General features: G+C 37.1%; 34 non-coding genes across 34 annotated transcripts; 9 read left to right on the top strand and 25 right to left on the bottom strand.

Annotated features, from left to right (window-relative positions):
• Positions 1–50: 50 nt before the first annotated feature.
• On the top strand, positions 51–170 carry Trnal-caa (transfer RNA leucine (anticodon CAA)). Its single transcript has 2 exons — positions 51–88; positions 125–170. It is a non-coding gene; the product is annotated as a tRNA-Leu (tRNA).
• Positions 171–368: 198 nt separating this feature from the next.
• On the bottom strand, positions 369–508 carry LOC149727953 (U4 spliceosomal RNA). Its single transcript, XR_016386124.1, has one exon. It is a non-coding gene; the product is annotated as a U4 spliceosomal RNA (small nuclear RNA).
• A 484-nt stretch (positions 509–992) lies between these two features.
• Positions 993–1,064, bottom strand: Trnat-ugu (transfer RNA threonine (anticodon UGU)). Its single transcript has one exon. It is a non-coding gene; the product is annotated as a tRNA-Thr (tRNA).
• A 171-nt stretch (positions 1,065–1,235) lies between these two features.
• Positions 1,236–1,307, bottom strand: Trnat-agu (transfer RNA threonine (anticodon AGU)). The gene has a single exon. It is a non-coding gene; the product is annotated as a tRNA-Thr (tRNA).
• A 330-nt stretch (positions 1,308–1,637) lies between these two features.
• Positions 1,638–1,757, top strand: Trnal-caa (transfer RNA leucine (anticodon CAA)). Its single transcript has 2 exons — positions 1,638–1,675; positions 1,712–1,757. It is a non-coding gene; the product is annotated as a tRNA-Leu (tRNA).
• Positions 1,758–1,955: 198 nt separating this feature from the next.
• Positions 1,956–2,095, bottom strand: LOC149727949 (U4 spliceosomal RNA). Its single transcript, XR_016386123.1, has one exon. It is a non-coding gene; the product is annotated as a U4 spliceosomal RNA (small nuclear RNA).
• A 484-nt stretch (positions 2,096–2,579) lies between these two features.
• Trnat-ugu (transfer RNA threonine (anticodon UGU)) lies at positions 2,580–2,651 on the bottom strand. Its single transcript has one exon. It is a non-coding gene; the product is annotated as a tRNA-Thr (tRNA).
• A 171-nt stretch (positions 2,652–2,822) lies between these two features.
• Positions 2,823–2,894, bottom strand: Trnat-agu (transfer RNA threonine (anticodon AGU)). The gene has a single exon. It is a non-coding gene; the product is annotated as a tRNA-Thr (tRNA).
• Positions 2,895–3,224: 330 nt separating this feature from the next.
• Trnal-caa (transfer RNA leucine (anticodon CAA)) lies at positions 3,225–3,344 on the top strand. Its single transcript has 2 exons — positions 3,225–3,262; positions 3,299–3,344. It is a non-coding gene; the product is annotated as a tRNA-Leu (tRNA).
• A 198-nt stretch (positions 3,345–3,542) lies between these two features.
• Positions 3,543–3,682, bottom strand: LOC149727945 (U4 spliceosomal RNA). Its single transcript, XR_016386122.1, has one exon. It is a non-coding gene; the product is annotated as a U4 spliceosomal RNA (small nuclear RNA).
• A 483-nt stretch (positions 3,683–4,165) lies between these two features.
• Positions 4,166–4,237, bottom strand: Trnat-ugu (transfer RNA threonine (anticodon UGU)). Its single transcript has one exon. It is a non-coding gene; the product is annotated as a tRNA-Thr (tRNA).
• Positions 4,238–4,408: 171 nt separating this feature from the next.
• On the bottom strand, positions 4,409–4,480 carry Trnat-agu (transfer RNA threonine (anticodon AGU)). Its single transcript has one exon. It is a non-coding gene; the product is annotated as a tRNA-Thr (tRNA).
• A 330-nt stretch (positions 4,481–4,810) lies between these two features.
• Positions 4,811–4,930, top strand: Trnal-caa (transfer RNA leucine (anticodon CAA)). Its single transcript has 2 exons — positions 4,811–4,848; positions 4,885–4,930. It is a non-coding gene; the product is annotated as a tRNA-Leu (tRNA).
• A 198-nt stretch (positions 4,931–5,128) lies between these two features.
• Positions 5,129–5,268, bottom strand: LOC149727941 (U4 spliceosomal RNA). The gene has a single exon (XR_016386103.1). It is a non-coding gene; the product is annotated as a U4 spliceosomal RNA (small nuclear RNA).
• Positions 5,269–5,747: 479 nt separating this feature from the next.
• Trnat-ugu (transfer RNA threonine (anticodon UGU)) lies at positions 5,748–5,818 on the bottom strand. The gene has a single exon. It is a non-coding gene; the product is annotated as a tRNA-Thr (tRNA).
• Positions 5,819–5,988: 170 nt separating this feature from the next.
• Positions 5,989–6,060, bottom strand: Trnat-agu (transfer RNA threonine (anticodon AGU)). Its single transcript has one exon. It is a non-coding gene; the product is annotated as a tRNA-Thr (tRNA).
• Positions 6,061–6,390: 330 nt separating this feature from the next.
• On the top strand, positions 6,391–6,510 carry Trnal-caa (transfer RNA leucine (anticodon CAA)). Its single transcript has 2 exons — positions 6,391–6,428; positions 6,465–6,510. It is a non-coding gene; the product is annotated as a tRNA-Leu (tRNA).
• Positions 6,511–6,708: 198 nt separating this feature from the next.
• On the bottom strand, positions 6,709–6,848 carry LOC149727937 (U4 spliceosomal RNA). The gene has a single exon (XR_016386102.1). It is a non-coding gene; the product is annotated as a U4 spliceosomal RNA (small nuclear RNA).
• Positions 6,849–7,329: 481 nt separating this feature from the next.
• Positions 7,330–7,401, bottom strand: Trnat-ugu (transfer RNA threonine (anticodon UGU)). Its single transcript has one exon. It is a non-coding gene; the product is annotated as a tRNA-Thr (tRNA).
• A 171-nt stretch (positions 7,402–7,572) lies between these two features.
• Positions 7,573–7,644, bottom strand: Trnat-agu (transfer RNA threonine (anticodon AGU)). The gene has a single exon. It is a non-coding gene; the product is annotated as a tRNA-Thr (tRNA).
• Positions 7,645–7,971: 327 nt separating this feature from the next.
• Positions 7,972–8,091, top strand: Trnal-caa (transfer RNA leucine (anticodon CAA)). Its single transcript has 2 exons — positions 7,972–8,009; positions 8,046–8,091. It is a non-coding gene; the product is annotated as a tRNA-Leu (tRNA).
• A 196-nt stretch (positions 8,092–8,287) lies between these two features.
• Positions 8,288–8,427, bottom strand: LOC149727933 (U4 spliceosomal RNA). Its single transcript, XR_016386101.1, has one exon. It is a non-coding gene; the product is annotated as a U4 spliceosomal RNA (small nuclear RNA).
• Positions 8,428–8,909: 482 nt separating this feature from the next.
• Positions 8,910–8,981, bottom strand: Trnat-ugu (transfer RNA threonine (anticodon UGU)). The gene has a single exon. It is a non-coding gene; the product is annotated as a tRNA-Thr (tRNA).
• A 170-nt stretch (positions 8,982–9,151) lies between these two features.
• Positions 9,152–9,223, bottom strand: Trnat-agu (transfer RNA threonine (anticodon AGU)). Its single transcript has one exon. It is a non-coding gene; the product is annotated as a tRNA-Thr (tRNA).
• Positions 9,224–9,553: 330 nt separating this feature from the next.
• On the top strand, positions 9,554–9,673 carry Trnal-caa (transfer RNA leucine (anticodon CAA)). The gene is made up of 2 exons: positions 9,554–9,591; positions 9,628–9,673. It is a non-coding gene; the product is annotated as a tRNA-Leu (tRNA).
• Positions 9,674–9,871: 198 nt separating this feature from the next.
• Positions 9,872–10,011, bottom strand: LOC149727929 (U4 spliceosomal RNA). Its single transcript, XR_016386137.1, has one exon. It is a non-coding gene; the product is annotated as a U4 spliceosomal RNA (small nuclear RNA).
• A 482-nt stretch (positions 10,012–10,493) lies between these two features.
• Trnat-ugu (transfer RNA threonine (anticodon UGU)) lies at positions 10,494–10,565 on the bottom strand. Its single transcript has one exon. It is a non-coding gene; the product is annotated as a tRNA-Thr (tRNA).
• Positions 10,566–10,733: 168 nt separating this feature from the next.
• Trnat-agu (transfer RNA threonine (anticodon AGU)) lies at positions 10,734–10,805 on the bottom strand. Its single transcript has one exon. It is a non-coding gene; the product is annotated as a tRNA-Thr (tRNA).
• Positions 10,806–11,131: 326 nt separating this feature from the next.
• Trnal-caa (transfer RNA leucine (anticodon CAA)) lies at positions 11,132–11,251 on the top strand. The gene is made up of 2 exons: positions 11,132–11,169; positions 11,206–11,251. It is a non-coding gene; the product is annotated as a tRNA-Leu (tRNA).
• A 197-nt stretch (positions 11,252–11,448) lies between these two features.
• On the bottom strand, positions 11,449–11,588 carry LOC149727925 (U4 spliceosomal RNA). Its single transcript, XR_016386100.1, has one exon. It is a non-coding gene; the product is annotated as a U4 spliceosomal RNA (small nuclear RNA).
• A 483-nt stretch (positions 11,589–12,071) lies between these two features.
• Trnat-ugu (transfer RNA threonine (anticodon UGU)) lies at positions 12,072–12,143 on the bottom strand. Its single transcript has one exon. It is a non-coding gene; the product is annotated as a tRNA-Thr (tRNA).
• Positions 12,144–12,314: 171 nt separating this feature from the next.
• Trnat-agu (transfer RNA threonine (anticodon AGU)) lies at positions 12,315–12,386 on the bottom strand. The gene has a single exon. It is a non-coding gene; the product is annotated as a tRNA-Thr (tRNA).
• Positions 12,387–12,716: 330 nt separating this feature from the next.
• On the top strand, positions 12,717–12,836 carry Trnal-caa (transfer RNA leucine (anticodon CAA)). The gene is made up of 2 exons: positions 12,717–12,754; positions 12,791–12,836. It is a non-coding gene; the product is annotated as a tRNA-Leu (tRNA).
• Positions 12,837–13,034: 198 nt separating this feature from the next.
• Positions 13,035–13,173, bottom strand: LOC149727921 (U4 spliceosomal RNA). The gene has a single exon (XR_016386140.1). It is a non-coding gene; the product is annotated as a U4 spliceosomal RNA (small nuclear RNA).
• Between the last annotated feature and the right edge of the window lie 17 nt (positions 13,174–13,190).

Genomic DNA, 13,190 nt, shown 5'->3' with positions numbered 1-13,190 from the left:
TTGTTTTTTCTCCTTATGGAACACGCCGTATACTCATTCCTTCCAGCGCTGTCAGAATGGCCGAGTGGTCTAAGGCGCCAGACTCAAGAACGTCGTGTTCTTCACCACAATGTGGTGTTGAGTATTCTGGTCTCCGAATGGAGGCGAGGGTTCGAATACCACTTCTGACACAGGTTTTTAGATCAATTATATGATAATATACATTTGCATGTTTTTCACTTTTATTTGATTGGACACATACTTAGGACATGGAAGCAGTTTTGGGAAAAATCATTATATTGTCACGCGGATTCGACAAACCTCCTGTTTCGAGCTGAATTTTGACAAATAATAGAAGTTCTCAACGCGAGGGAATAATAAGAATAAACGCTCCTAAGAACCCTTCAGAAATTGCCACAATCGTCGAATTTCACGGCAATCGGGCGGGGTATTGGTAATAGTTTTCAACTAGCAATAATCGCGCCTCGGTTAAACCTCATAAGCTTCGATACCGCCACTGCGCAAAGCTGACGATAAAAAGTAGAATAATCTTTTGAATCGACACAATGTCCTGTTGTTTGTGGGAAATGAGCCTTCACGGCTATTATCTGCATTCCTCTGTGCTCTTAAAAACCAAAGGAGACCGATAAAAATCTGTATGTTCAAATTTAAAAAGAAGCCTGATGGAAGATATTTTTTCTTCGTTTAAATACTTTCAACTGTCGATAGTACATATAGAGGTATTGTGTATGTACAGTGTATTACGTCAAAAAGGTTTATGCTGTGTAAAATAAATCTATCTTTAATTTTTTATGTGTTTAAAAAGGCGTGTTACGTTTCGAAACCTGGAAATTTTACTTACAACACACTGGCTTTTGTCCTAGGCCGTATATAACGTTACTGTAAATACATAATATAATTATTGAATATTTCATGAATACTCTATTACGTTCCCACGATTAATTGAAAAAAAGAGAAGCTCTAGCGCAATGTTTGTCTAGAAAGCTTTTAAGAGGCACCACTGGGGATCGAACCCAGGATCTCCTGTTTACAAGACAGGCGCTTTGCCACTAAGCCATGTCGCCGATGTTTAAATCCGTTAGTACATTTTAAAATTAACCTAATGCATTGTCGCTGAAAATTATACGTTTGGCGACGCTGCAAATGAAGAAGATGATATTTTAATTGGATTAATAAATGCCCCAACACTGTACTTTTAAATGGGGTTTAAAATATAAATTTAGCTGATGATAAGAAGGCACCACTGGGGATCGAACCCAGGATCTCCTGTTTACTAGACAGGCGCTTTACCACTAAGCCATGGCGCCGATGATCGTTGACATGCAACATTCAAATTTCAACTCAAATAAAATATACCTGATATTTTTATAACGGTGCAAGAATACTATCACGCTTAACATACATAAGCAACACTTAATTCAGCTAACCGATCATTAGTTTAAATGTAGATTATTTTGGTTTTAATCCACATGGATGATTTGACAGGCCTCTGGCTTTTTATGCAATTGTATATAGTAACTTAATTTATATGCTGAAACAGTTGAGCTAAAGAAATTTTAAACGTCAATTTAACATTTGCGTTTATTTTTGTTTTTTCTCCTTATGGAACACGCCGTATACTCATTCCTTCCAGCGCTGTCAGAATGGCCGAGTGGTCTAAGGCGCCAGACTCAAGAACGTCGTGTTCTTCACCACAATGTGGTGTTGAGTATTCTGGTCTCCGAATGGAGGCGTGGGTTCGAATCCCACTTCTGACACAGGTTTTTAGATCAATTATATGATAATATACATTTGTATGTTTTTCACTTTTATTTGATTGGACACATACTTAGGACATGGAAGCAGTTTTGGGAAAAATAATTATATTGTCACGCGGATTCGACAAACCTCCTGTTTCGAGCTGAATTTTGACAACTAATAGAAGTTCTCAACGCGAGGGAATAATAAGAATAAACGCTCCTAAGAACCCTTCAGAAATTGCCACAATCGTCGAATTTCACGGCAATCGGGCGGGGTATTGGTAATAGTTTTCAACTAGCAATAATCGCGCCTCGGTTAAACCTCATAAGCTTCGATACCGCCACTGCGCAAAGCTGACGATAAAAAGTAGAATAATCTTTTGAATCGACACAATGTCCTGTTGTTTGTGGGAAATGAGCCTTCACGGCTATTATCTGCATTCCTCTGTGCTCTTAAAAACCGAAGGAGACCGATAACAATCTGTATGTTCAAATTTAAAAAGAAGCCTGATGGAAGATATTTTTTCTTCGTTTAAATACTTTCAACTGTCGATAGTACATATAGAGGTATTGTGTATGTACAGTGTATTACGTCAAAAAGGTTTATGCTGTGTAAAATAAATCTATCTTTAATTTTTTATGTGTTTAAAAAGGCGTGTTAGGTTTCGAAACCTGGAAATTTTACTTACAACACACTGGCTTTTGTCCTAGGCCGTATATAACGTTACTGTAAATACATAATATAATTATTGAATATTTCATGAATACTCTATTACGTTCCCACGATTAATTGAAAAAAAGAGAAGCTCTAGCGCAATGTTTGTCTAGAAAGCTTTTAAGAGGCACCATTGGGGATCGAACCCAGGATCTCCTGTTTACAAGACAGGCGCTTTGCCACTAAGCCATGGCGCCGATGTTTAAATCCGTTAGTACATTTTAAAATTAACCTAATGCATTGTCGCTGAAAATTATACGTTTGGCGACGCTGCAAATGAAGAAGATGATATTTTAATTGGATTAATAAATGCCCCAACACTGTACTTTTAAATGGGGTTTAAAATATAAAATTAGCTGATGATAAAAAGGCACCACTGGGGATCGAACCCAGGATCTCCTGTTTACTAGACAGGCGCTTTACCACTAAGCCATGGCGCCGATGATCGTTGACATGCAACATTCAAATTTCAACTCAAATAAAATATACCTGATATTTTTATAACGGTGCAAGAATACTATCACGCTTAACATACATAAGCAACACTTAATTCAGCTAACCGATCATTAGTTTAAATGTAGATTATTTTGGTTTTAATCCACATGGATGATTTGACAGGCCTCTGGCTTTTTATGCAATTGTATATAGTAACTTAATTTATATGCTGAAACAGTTGAGCTAAAGAAATTTTAAACGTCAATTTAACATTTGCGTTTATTTTTGTTTTTTCTCCTTATGGAACACGCCGTATACTCATTCCTTCCAGCGCTGTCAGAATGGCCGAGTGGTCTAAGGCGCCAGACTCAAGAACGTCGTGTTCTTCACCACAATGTGGTGTTGAGTATTCTGGTCTCCGAATGGAGGCGTGGGTTCGAATCCCACTTCTGACACAGATTTTTAGATCAATTATATGATAATATACATTTGTATGTTTTTCACTTTTATTTGATTGGACACATACTTAGGACATGGAAGCAGTTTTGGGAAATATAATTATATTGTCACGCGGATTCGATAAACCTCCTGTTTCGAGCTGAATTTTGACAACTAACAGAAGTTCTCAACGCGAGGGAATAATAAGAATAAACGCTCCTAAGAACCCTTCAGAAATTGCCACAATCGTCGAATTTCACGGCAATCGGGCGGGGTATTGGTAATAGTTTTCAACTAGCAATAATCGCGCCTCGGTTAAACCTCATAAGCTTCGATACCGCCACTGCGCAAAGCTGACGATAAAAAGTAGAATAATCTTTTGAATCGACACAATGTCCTGTTGTTTGTGGGAAATGAGCCTTCACGGCTATTATCTGCATTCCTCTGTGCTCTTAAAAACCGAAGGAGACCGATAACAATCTGTATGTTCAAATTTAAAAAGAAGCCTGATGGAAGATATTTTTTCTTCGTTTAAATACTTTCAACTGTCGATAGTACATATAGAGGTATTGTGTATGTACAGTGTATTACGTCAAAAAGGTTTATGCTGTGTAAAATAAATCTATCTTTAATTTTTTATGTGTTTAAAAAGGCGTGTTAGGTTTCGAAACCTGGAAATTTTACTTACAACACACTGGCTTTTGTCCTAGGCCGTATATAACGTTACTGTAAATACATAATATAATTATTGAATATTTCATGAATACTCTATTACGTTCCCACGATTAATTGAAAAAAGAGAAGCTCTAGCGCAATGTTTGTCTAGAAAGCTTTTAATAGGCACCATTGGGGATCGAACCCAGGATCTCCTGTTTACAAGACAGGCGCTTTGCCACTAAGCCATGGCGCCGATGTTTAAATCCGTTAGTACATTTTAAAATTAACCTAATGCATTGTCGCTGAAAATTATACGTTTGGCGACGCTGCAAATGAAGAAGATGATATTTTAATTGGATTAATAAATGCCCCAACACTGTACTTTTAAATGGGGTTTAAAATATAAAATTAGCTGATGATAAAAAGGCACCACTGGGGATCGAACCCAGGATCTCCTGTTTACTAGACAGGCGCTTTACCACTAAGCCATGGCGCCGATGATCGTTGACATGCAACATTCAAATTTCAACTCAAATAAAATATACCTGATATTTTTATAACGGTGCAAGAATACTATCACGCTTAACATACATAAGCAACACTTAATTCAGCTAACCGATCATTAGTTTAAATGTAGATTATTTTGGTTTTAATCCACATGGATGATTTGACAGGCCTCTGGCTTTTTATGCAATTGTATATAGTAACTTAATTTATATGCTGAAACAGTTGAGCTAAAGAAATTTTAAACGTCAATTTAACATTTGCGTTTATTTTTGTTTTTTCTCCTTATGGAACACGCCGTATACTCATTCCTTCCAGCGCTGTCAGAATGGCCGAGTGGTCTAAGGCGCCAGACTCAAGAACGTCGTGTTCTTCACCACAATGTGGTGTTGAGTATTCTGGTCTCCGAATGGAGGCGTGGGTTCGAATCCCACTTCTGACACAGGTTTTTAGATCAATTATATGATAATATACATTTGTATGTTTTTCACTTTTATTTGATTGAACACATACTTAGGACATGGAAGCAGTTTTGGGAAAAATCATTATACTGTCACGCGGATTCGACAAACCTCCTGTTTCGAGCTGAATTTTGACAACTAATAGAAGTTCTCAACGCGAGGGAATAATAAGAATAAACGCTCCTAAGAACCCTTCAGAAATTGCCACAATCGTCGAATTTCACGGCAATCGGGCGGGGTATTGGTAATAGTTTTCAACTAGCAATAATCGCGCCTCGGATAAACCTCATAAGCTACGATACCGCCACTGCGCAAAGCTGACGATAAAAGTAGAATAATCTTTTGAATCAACACAATGTCCTGTTGTTTGTGGGAAATGAGCCTTCACGGTTATTATCTGCATTCCTCTGTGCCTTAGAAACCAAAGGAGACCGATAACAATCTGTATGTTCAAGTTTAAAAAGAAGCCTGATTGAAGATATTTTATTCGTTTTATTACTTTCAACTGTCGATAGTACATATAGAGGTATTGTGTATGTACAGTGTATTACGTCAAAAAGGTTTATGCTGTGTAAAATAAATCTATCTTTAATTTTTTATGTGTTTAAAAAGGCGTGTTACGTTTCGAAACCTGGAAATTTTACTTACAACACACTGGCTTTTGTCCTAGGCCGTATATAACGTTACTGTAAATACATAATATAATTATTGAATATTCATGAATACTCTATTACGTTCCCACGATTAATTGAAAAAAAGAGAAGCTCTAGCGCAATGTTTGTCTAGAAAGCTTTTAAGAGGCACCACTGGGATCGAACCCAGGATCTCCTGTTTACAAGACAGGCGCTTTGCCACTAAGCCATGGCGCCGATGTTTAAATCCGTTAGTACATTTTAAAATTAACCTAATGCATTGTCGCTGAAAATTATACGTTTGGCGACGCTGCAAATGAAGAAGATGATATTTTAATTGGATTAATAAATGCCCCAACACTGTACTTTTAAATGGGGTTTAAAATATAAATTAGCTGATGATAAAAAGGCACCACTGGGGATCGAACCCAGGATCTCCTGTTTACTAGACAGGCGCTTTACCACTAAGCCATGGCGCCGATGATCGTTGACATGCAACATTCAAATTTCAACTCAAATAAAATATACCTGATATTTTTATAACGGTGCAAGAATACTATCACGCTTAACATACATAAGCAACACTTAATTCAGCTAACCGATCATTAGTTTAAATGTAGATTATTTTGGTTTTAATCCACATGGATGATTTGACAGGCCTCTGGCTTTTTATGCAATTGTATATAGTAACTTAATTTATATGCTGAAACAGTTGAGCTAAAGAAATTTTAAACGTCAATTTAACATTTGCGTTTATTTTTGTTTTTTCTCCTTATGGAACACGCCGTATACTCATTCCTTCCAGCGCTGTCAGAATGGCCGAGTGGTCTAAGGCGCCAGACTCAAGAACGTCGTGTTCTTCACCACAATGTGGTGTTGAGTATTCTGGTCTCCGAATGGAGGCGTGGGTTCGAATCCCACTTCTGACACAGGTTTTTAGATCAATTATATGATAATATACATTTGTATGTTTTTCACTTTTATTTGATTGAACACATACTTAGGACATGGAAGCAGTTTTGGGAAAAATCATTATATTGTCACGCGGATTCGACAAACCTCCTGTTTCGAGCTGAATTTTGACAACTAATAGAAGTTCACAACGCGAGGGAATAATAAGAATAAAGGCTCCTAAGAACCCTTCAGAAATTGCCACAATCGTCGAATTTCACGGCAATCGGGCGGGGTATTGGTAATAGTTTTCAACTAGCAATAATCGCGCCTCGGATAAACCTCATAAGCTACGATACCGCCACTGCGCAAAGCTGACGATAAAAGGTAGAATAATCTTTTGAATCAACACAATGTCCTGTTGTTTGTGGGAAATGAGCCTTCACGGTTATTATCTGCATTCCTCTGTGCCCTTAGAAACCAAAGGAGACCGATAACAATCTGTATGTTCAAGTTTAAAAAGAAGCCTGATTGAAGATATTTTATTCGTTTAAATACTTTCAACTGTCGATAGTATATATAGAGGTATTGTGTATGTACAGTGTATTACGTCAAAAAGGTTTATGCTGTGTAAAATAAATCTATCTTTAATTTTTTATGTGTTTAAAAAGGCGTATTACGTTTCGAAACCTGGAAATTTTACTTACAACACACTGGCTTTTGTCCTAGGCCGTATATAACGTCACTGTAAATACATAATATAATTATTGAATATATCATGAATACTCTATTACGTTCCTACGATTAATTGAAAAAAAGAGAAGCTCTAGCGCAATGTTTGTCTAGAAAGCTTTAAGAGGCACCACTGGGGATCGAACCCAGGATCTCCTGTTTACAAGACAGGCGCTTTGCCACTAAGCCATGGCGCCGATGTTTAAATCTGTTAGTACATTTTAAAATTAACCTAATGCATTGTCGCTGAAAATTATACGTTTGGCGACGCTGCAAATGAAGAAGATGATATTTTAATTGGATTAATAAATGCCCCAACACTGTACTTTTAAATGGGGTTTAAAATATAAATTTAGCTGATGATAAAAAGGCACCACTGGGGATCGAACCCAGGATCTCCTGTTTACTAGACAGGCGCTTTACCACTAAGCCATGGCGCCGATGATCGTTGACATGCAACATTCAAATTTCAACTCAAATAAAATATACCTGATATTTTTATAACGGTGCAAGAATACTATCACGCTTAACATACATAAGCAACACTTAATTCAGCTAACCGATCATTAGTTTAAATGTAGATTATTTTGGTTTTAATCCACATGGATGATTTGACAGGCCTCTGGCTTTTTATGCAATTGTATATAGTAACTTAATTTATATGCTGAAACAGTTGAGCTAAAGAAATTTTAAACGTCAATTTAACATTTGCGTTTATTTTTTTTTCTCCTTATGGAACACGCCGTATACTCATTCCTTCCAGCGCTGTCAGAATGGCCGAGTGGTCTAAGGCGCCAGACTCAAGAACGTCGTGTTCTTCACCACAATGTGGTGTTGAGTATTCTGGTCTCCGAATGGAGGCGTGGGTTCGAATCCCACTTCTGACACAGGTTTTTAGATCAATTATATGATAATATACATTTGTATGTTTTTCACTTTTATTTGATTGAACACATACTTAGGACATGGAAGCAGTTTTGGGAAAAATCATTATATTGTCACGCGGATTCGACAAACCTCCTGTTTCGAGCTGAATTTTGACAACTAATAGAAGTTCAACGCGAGGGAATAATAAGAATAAAGGCTCCTAAGAACCCTTCAGAAATTGCCACAATCGTCGAATTTCACGGCAATCGGGCGGGGTATTGGTAATAGTTTTCAACTAGCAATAATCGCGCCTCGGATAAACCTCATAAGCTACGATACCGCCACTGCGCAAAGCTGACGATAAAAGGTAGAATAATCTTTTGAATCAACACAATGTCCTGTTGTTTGTGGGAAATGAGCCTTCACGGTTATTATCTGCATTCCTCTGTGCCCTTAGAAACCAAAGGAGACCGATAACAATCTGTATGTTCAAGTTTAAAAAGAAGCCTGATTGAAGATATTTTATTCGTTTAAATACTTTCAACTGTCGATAGTATATATAGAGGTATTGTGTATGTACAGTGTATTACGTCAAAAAGGTTTATGCTGTGTAAAATAAATCTATCTTTAATTTTTAATGTGTTTAAAAAGGCGTATTACGTTTCGAAACCTGGAAATTTTACTTACAACACACTGGCTTTTGTCCTAGGCCGTATATAACGTCACTGTAAATACATAATATAATTATTGAATATATCATGAATACTCTATTACGTTCCTACGATTAATTGAAAAAAAGAGAAGCTCTAGCGCAATGTTTGTCTAGAAAGCTTTTAAGAGGCACCACTGGGGATCGAACCCAGGATCTCCTGTTTACAAGACAGGCGCTTTGCCACTAAGCCATGGCGCCGATGTTTAAATCCGTTAGTACATTTTAAAATTAACCTAATGCATTGTCGCTGAAAATTATACGTTTGGCGACGCTGCAAATGAAGAAGATGATATTTTAATTGGATTAATAAATGCCCCAACACTGTACTTTTAAATGGGGTTTAAAATATAAATTTAGCTGATGATAAAAGGCACCACTGGGGATCGAACCCAGGATCTCCTGTTTACTAGACAGGCGCTTTACCACTAAGCCATGGCGCCGATGATCGTTGACATGCAACATTCAAATTTCAACTCAAATAAAATATACCTGATATTTTTATAACGGTGCAAGAATACTATCACGCTTAACATACATAAGCAACACTTAATTCAGCTAACCGATCATTAGTTTAAATGTAGATTATTTTGGTTTTAATCCACATGGATGATTTGACAGGCCTCTGGCTTTTTATGCAATTGTATATAGTAACTTAATTTATATGCTGAAACAGTTGAGCTAAAGAAATTTTAAACGTCAATTTAACATTTGCGTTTATTTTTATTTTTTCTCCTTATGGAACACGCCGTATACTCATTCCTTCCAGCGCTGTCAGAATGGCCGAGTGGTCTAAGGCGCCAGACTCAAGAACGTCGTGTTCTTCACCACAATGTGGTGTTGAGTATTCTGGTCTCCGAATGGAGGCGTGGGTTCGAATCCCACTTCTGACACAGGTTTTTAGATCAATTATATGATAATATACATTTGTATGTTTTTCACTTTTATTTGATTGAACACATACTTAGGACATGGAAGCAGTTTTGGGAAAAATCATTATATTGTCACGCGGATTCGACAAACCTCCTGTTTCGAGCTGAATTTTGACAACTAATAGAAGTTCTCAACGCGAGGGAATAATAAGAATAAAGGCTCCTAAGAACCCTTCGTAAATTGCCACAATCGTCGAATTTCACGGCAATCGGGCGGGGTATTGGTAATAGTTTTCAACTAGCAATAATCGCGCCTCGGATAAACCTCATAAGCTACGATACCGCCACTGCGCAAAGCTGACGATAAAAGGTAGAATAATCTTTTGAATCAACACAATGTCCTGTTGTTTGTGGGAAATGAGCCTTCACGGTTATTATCTGCATTCCTCTGTGCCCTTAGAAACCAAAGGAGACCGATAACAATCTGTATGTTCAAGTTTAAAAAGAAGCCTGATTGAAGATATTTTATTCGTTTAAATACTTTCAACTGTCGATAGTACATATAGAGGTATTGTGTATGTACAGTGTATTACGTCAAAAAGGTTTATGCTGTGTAAAATAAATCTATCTTTAATTTTTTATGTGTTTAAAAAGGCGTATTACGTTTCGAAACCTGGAAATTTTACTTACAACACACTGGCTTTTGTCCTAGGCCGTATATAACGTCACTGTAAATACATAATATAATTATTGAATATATCATGAATACTCTATTACGTTCCTACGATTAATTGAAAAAAAGAGAAGCTCTAGCGCAATGTTTGTCTAGAAAGCTTTTAAGAGGCACCACTGGGGATCGAACCCAGGATCTCCTGTTTACAAGACAGGCGCTTTGCCACTAAGCCATGGCGCCGATGTTTAAATCCGTTAGTACATTTTAAAATTAACCTAATGCATTGTCGCTGAAAATTATACGTTTGGCGACGCTGCAAATGAAGAAGATGATATTTTAATTGGATTAATAAATGCCCCAACACTGTACTTTTAAATGGGGTTTAAAATATAAAAGCTGATGATAAAAAGGCACCACTGGGGATCGAACCCGGGATCTCCTGTTTACTAGACAGGCGCTTTACCACTAAGCCATGGCGCCGATGATCGTTGACATGCAACATTCAAATTTCAACTCAAATAAAATATACCTGATATTTTTATAACGGTGCAAGAATACTATCACGCTTAACATACATAAGCAACACTTAATTCAGCTAACCGATCATTAGCTTAAATGTAGATTATTTTGGTTTTAATCCACATGGATGATTTGACAGGCTCTGGCTTTTTATGCAATTGTATATAGTAACTTAATTTATATGCTGAAACAGTTGAGCTAAAGAAATTTTAAACGTCAATTTAACATTTGCGTTTATTTTTGTTTTTTCTCCTTATGGAACACGTATACTCATTCCTTCCAGCGCTGTCAGAATGGCCGAGTGGTCTAAGGCGCCAGACTCAAGAACGTCGTGTTCTTCACCACAATGTGGTGTTGAGTATTCTGGTCTCCGAATGGAGGCGTGGGTTCGAATCCCACTTCTGACACAGGTTTTAGATCAATTATATGATAATATACATTTGTATGTTTTTCACTTTTATTTGATTGAACACATACTTAGGACATGGAAGCAGTTTTGGGAAAAATCATTATATTGTCACGCGGATTCGACAAACCTCCTGTTTCGAGCTGAATTTTGACAACTAATAGAAGTTCACAACGCGAGGGAATAATAAGAATAAAGGCTCCTAAGAACCCTTCAGAAATTGCCACAATCGTCGAATTTCACGGCAATCGGGCGGGGTATTGGTAATAGTTTTCAACTAGCAATAATCGCGCCTCGGATAAACCTCATAAGCTACGATACCGCCACTGCGCAAAGCTGACGATAAAAGGTAGAATAATCTTTTGAATCAACACAATGTCCTGTTGTTTGTGGGAAATGAGCCTTCACGGTTATTATCTGCATTCCTCTGTGCTCTTAGAAACCAAAGGAGACCGATAACAATCTGTATGTTCAAGTTTAAAAAGAAGCCTGATTGAAGATATTTTTTCTTCGTTTAAATACTTTCAACTGTCGATTGTACATATAGAGGTATTGTGTATGTACAGTGTATTACGTCAAAAAGGTTTATGCTGTGTAAAATAAATCTATCTTTAATTTTTATGTGTTTAAAAAGGCGTATTACGTTTCGAAACCTGGAAATTTTACTTACAACACACTGGCTTTTGTCCTAGGCCGTATATAACGTCACTGTAAATACATAATATAATTATTGAATATATCATGAATACTCTATTACGTTCCTACGATTAATTGAAAAAAAGAGAAGCTCTAGCGCAATGTTTGTCTAGAACGCTATTAAGAGGCACCACTGGGGATCGAACCCAGGATCTCCTGTTTACAAGACAGGCGCTTTGCCACTAAGCCATGGCGCCGATGTTTAAATCTGTTAGTACATTTTAAAATTAACCTAATGCATTGTCGCTGAAAATTATACGTTTGGCGACGCTGCAAATGAAGAAGATGATATTTTAATTGGATTAATAAATGCCCCAACACTGTACTTTTAAATGGGGTTTAAAATATAAATTTAGCTGATGATAAGAAGGCACCACTGGGGATCGAACCCAGGATCTCCTGTTTACTAGACAGGCGCTTTACCACTAAGCCATGGCGCCGATGATCGTTGACATGCAACATTCAAATTTCAACTCAAATAAAATATACCTGATATTTTTATAACGGTGCAAGAATACTATCACGCTTAACATACATAAGCAACACTTAATTCAGCTAACCGATCATTAGTTTAAATGTAGATTATTTTGGTTTTAATCCACATGGATGATTTGACAGGCCTCTGGCTTTTTATGCAATTGTATATAGTAACTTAATTTATATGCTGAAACAGTTGAGCTAAAGAAATTTTAAACGTCAATTTAACATTTGCGTTTATTTTTATTTTTTCTCCTTATGGAACACGCCGTATACTCATTCCTTCCAGCGCTGTCAGAATGGCCGAGTGGTCTAAGGCGCCAGACTCAAGAACGTCGTGTTCTTCACCACAATGTGGTGTTGAGTATTCTGGTCTCCGAATGGAGGCGTGGGTTCGAATCCCACTTCTGACACAGGTTTTTAGATCAATTATATGATAATATACATTTGTATGTTTTTCACTTTTATTTGATTGAACACATACTTAGGACATGGAAGCAGTTTTGGGAAAAATCATTATATTGTCACGCGGATTCGACAAACCTCCTGTTTCGAGCTGAATTTTGACAACTAATAGAAGTTCACAACGCGAGGGAATAATAAGAATAAAGGCTCCTAAGAACCCTTCAAAATTGCCACAATCGTCGAATTTCACGGCAATCGGGCGGGGTATTGGTAATAGTTTTCAACTAGCAATAATCGCGCCTCGGATAAACCTCATAAGCTACGATACCGCCACTGCGCAAAGCTGACGATAAAAGGTAGAA

Source organism: Ciona robusta, chromosome 11 (assembly GCF_009617815.1).
Source record: "Ciona robusta chromosome 11, ASM961781v2".
Classification (NCBI taxonomy): Eukaryota; Metazoa; Chordata; class Ascidiacea; order Phlebobranchia; family Cionidae; genus Ciona; species Ciona robusta.
This window is presented reverse-complemented; position numbering and strand designations above follow the sequence as displayed.